We start from the raw sequence: 3947 nt of genomic DNA, 5'->3' as shown, positions 1-3947 counted from the left end.
TAACCATAATGTAAAGTAACTTCTACTTATTTACACACCTTGCGGAGAATACCACTTGACAATATTCTGGTGTCCCAGAATCCGTAAACACCTAACAGTAAGATGTTTGCCTCATGGACAATGTGGAAACAGATTTTATATTGATGTAGGAACATCCACCTGCAACATTTGCCTTGCACAGCGCCAACACGTATTGGTAGTCAGCCATTAACAATGTAGTACACATTACATACTTTTAGCAAAAGTTTTAGTTATCTAAAAATGACATCAGCAAAGGCCATCCCTTCTCCCCAAGAAACAGCAGCACTGCTGTAATGAAGGAGCATGATAAACTCTGCCCCAACCTTATAAATAACAAACGCACAATATTTTTGCACCGGCCACCCACCCCCCATATCACTGTTTGATGCGTCTTTCCTCATTTCCGTTCGCAAATGGCCTTATTAGATGTCCTACCAAAAAAGAAAGCCATCTGTTAACAAAGTAAATGTTGCGTTAAGAACCACCTTTCACAGTGTAAATATATATTTTTTTAAATCGCAATCACTCCATGTACTTTATATTTCTCAGTAAAGAACATAGACGCAATAAGATTTGTCAGTAATAGTATAGATGTTCAAAGCATTAACGTGTGCTGCGGAAAAATAGGATTTCTGGTTACAAAACAAAATCATTTTTCAAGATGGCCACCATCGAAAGGAAAGGCGGTTGTTCCATACATGGCCCCTCTTCGCTTTCCATTGCAGCAAGCAAAAGCAAAAGTACATGCCGAGATGCAGAACCTGTACATAAACATACAGCGATTACAAAACAAAATCCTTTTTCAAGATGGCCACCATAGAAAGGGAAAGCGGTTGTTCCATACATTGCCCCTCTTCGCTTTCCATGAGAGCCTCCAAAAAGCAACAGTACATGCCGTGACGCAGAACCTGTAAATAAACATACAGCGACGTATAACGTGGTACCTTACATTTCAAAATGATACACAGGATTTTAAAAGAAAACGTTAATATTTTAGAATTTGTGAAGTACTTTTATTTAACAAACAACTGTCAGAGACCAAAGGACTAATCCAATTTCCAATTTAATTGTAACAATGGTTCTAAGGGCGACATTGAACATGTTCATGTTGAGACACACGCAGTTATTTTCGCATACACAAAGTATGTTGAAGCACCCGCTTTGTTTGCACAGGTATTTCCAAGACGGCGCCATGACCGTTGCCTTACACCACCATAAATTATGTTATATCACTCCTAATGGCTAGTTCAGCGTAGGGACAGAGGGGGCCTGGCCGGTCATCGCATAACATTATAATGGACAGGCAGCCGGTCACGAGCAGTTGCATCTGGCGTTGAAAGAAGTCCTCACTCGGCATCTGGAAACAATGCATGCACAGTACGGCAAGATGTAGCTAGGAGGAAAACAAAAGAGAAAATCTGTGTCAATACCCAACCTTTAGGAAAAAATTCCAAAACAGACACAAAGATTGTGGAAAGTGGTACACAAATAGAAGTGGACAAACATGACATTTTAAGGAAATATTAGCGTTGACCATGGGTACATATAGTGACAGCCTACAAACACAGAGAAACAGCAGTCGCCGTAAGGGTTCAAAAACGGGCAACTACACAGTGAGATGGTAATTCAGTTATGAAGCCAACATGAATGGACAAGCAAGAAAAAAATACATGTCTTGATGTTACGCAAGACCAAAAGAATGTGTAAACTGATACACAAAGCTGTGTGGGCAAGCATAACATTTGAAAGAAGAAGAAATAACAGTCAACAAGGGTGACTCTAGTCATAGCCTGCAAACGCAAACAATGTGCACTCTCTGTTATTGGAGAAAAATTACAACTGTGCAAAAAGATAATACTTCAGTTACATTGTCACAAATAGTGTTTGGTAATATAAAATTAAAACGCGGGTCGGTGTAGAGTCGTCAAAATTAAACTTACATGATCTTGACAGCCTCCATTGTTGTTGGCAAAGTCAGACAGCAATGTGTTCGCATCAAAGAATCTTTGTGAAATTATATTTCATTTTCCTTACAAATGTTTTTTTTTTATTTTTTTATTTGTTTATTGGCATTTTGTTATATCTGCAATCACTGCACCTCCTTCGGGTGCTAATTTCAGTATCAATAAACAAGTTTACATACTTATGCAGCAACATGGCAAACAATAATTTCAAACAACAATTAACAGTAACTGTCTCCGGTGTCAATCCAAGTCTAGTTTCACAGGTGACCGATAAGGCGGATACTCATGTCGTGGGAAGGGGGTACAGGAACCAGTCCAGGGGTCATTGTATCCCACGATGGACCTATAGGAGCTGGCGTCTCTTTACTGCAGTGGTCAAGTATGCTTCCTGTGGATTGTTCAAGGAGGTTTATCATCGGGGGAGTGAAACAGTTTTGTCATGGTATCTTTCCATGCAACCAGCGCCATGCTCGAGTCTTCGGTAGACCTGGTTACGCTCTCCTCCCAAGCTTTCGTTTCGACGTTCGCCCATTTCTCAAATTCTTTATGCCACACTGTGAAAATCGGACCTGCAGGTTTTTTCCATGACATAGCCATAGTCCTTTTCGCAATTATGCACACCAAATCCATTAGTTTGACTGAATGTTTGAGTTTAGCTAACCTAGGATAGGTGCCTAAAAGACAGTCCTGCGGGGTCCATTCGTACCTGATGTGACCCGCCTCCTCGCACATTTGTTTTCTTTTGGACCAGAAAGTCTGGGTCTTGGAGCAGTTCCATAGCATGTGGATTAGGTCCGCATTATCGGCTCCGCACCAAGTGCAGTTTGGCGGTACACTGCTGTTGAATTTGGCCAATCTACTTGGGGTTAAATAGGTGCAGTATAACACGTTGATCTGGATCAGTCGAAATCTGTGATTTCTAGAGATCTCTCCAGGAAATGACAGTACCCTTTCCCATTCGCTGTCTGTTAGCTCCCTCCCTATGTCAGTTTCCCAAGTGGTCCGTAGTTCCGCGCTTCGGGGGTTAGGTATGTCGCTTAGATGGCCGTATATTTGGGAAACTGCTCTTCCGCCCTCTCCCGGACTATAAAGCAGCGTTATAAAGGAGTTCATGTCTGGTTCCTCTGGCCAATTTTCCCAATTCGTTCTGGCAAACAGTCTAATCTTCCGATACCACAGGTATTGACTGGAGGGAATATCATACTCCGTCTGTAAGTCAGAGAACTCCAGAAAGGTCCCCCCTTCATGCAGGTCTCCCCACGTGTAGACTCCTTTTCTCTCCCAGAGCCTGACACTATTTAGATCGGTATCGGCCTTATTCAGCCCCGAGAGCAGTGGCATTTCCGGGGAATATGTTTGCTTTAGTTTCATAACCGCTGAGGTCCTGTACCATATTTTCCTACCCAGGGTCGCCAGGAAGGGTGGGTTGCTTACCAGGGTCTGGGGGGCCCAAATCAATTCCTTTAATCGTAACAGAGAGATCATGGACTGCAACAGAGGGGCTTCTGAAGTGACCTCGTCTGCTAACCATTTTGATACAAAGCCTAACTGGGCAGCCAGGTAATATTTCTCTAAATTAAGCAGTTGGATCCCACCTGATTTGTATGGTAGGACTAATGTGGACAGGGCCACCCGGTGTCTACACCCCCCCCACAGGAAATCCCGGATTATTGTATCAAGCAAACCGAAAAAAGGTTTAGTAATATAGAAGAGCACATTTTGGAACACACACAGGAACCTGGGGAGGACAATCATTTTGACTATGGAGGCCCTACCCATCATGGATAAAGGCAGCTTAGACCAGAACCCCATGGACTTGCGCAGCGCTGGGATCATCGCCCTAATGATATATTCGTGCATTAGTTCTGGGCTGTGCATAATCTGGAATGAAGTGGTTTGCCAGGTTATGCCCACCAGAGGAAGTTCCGTAATGGCCTTTCCCTTCAGTCCCGCTAGCAGGAA

The sequence above is a fragment of the Ambystoma mexicanum genome, chromosome 8, assembly GCF_040938575.1.
Source record: "Ambystoma mexicanum isolate Mex_15411 chromosome 8, UKY_AmexF1_1, whole genome shotgun sequence".
NCBI lineage: Eukaryota > Metazoa > Chordata > Amphibia > Caudata > Ambystomatidae > Ambystoma > Ambystoma mexicanum.
Note: the sequence above shows the minus strand (reverse complement) of the source record.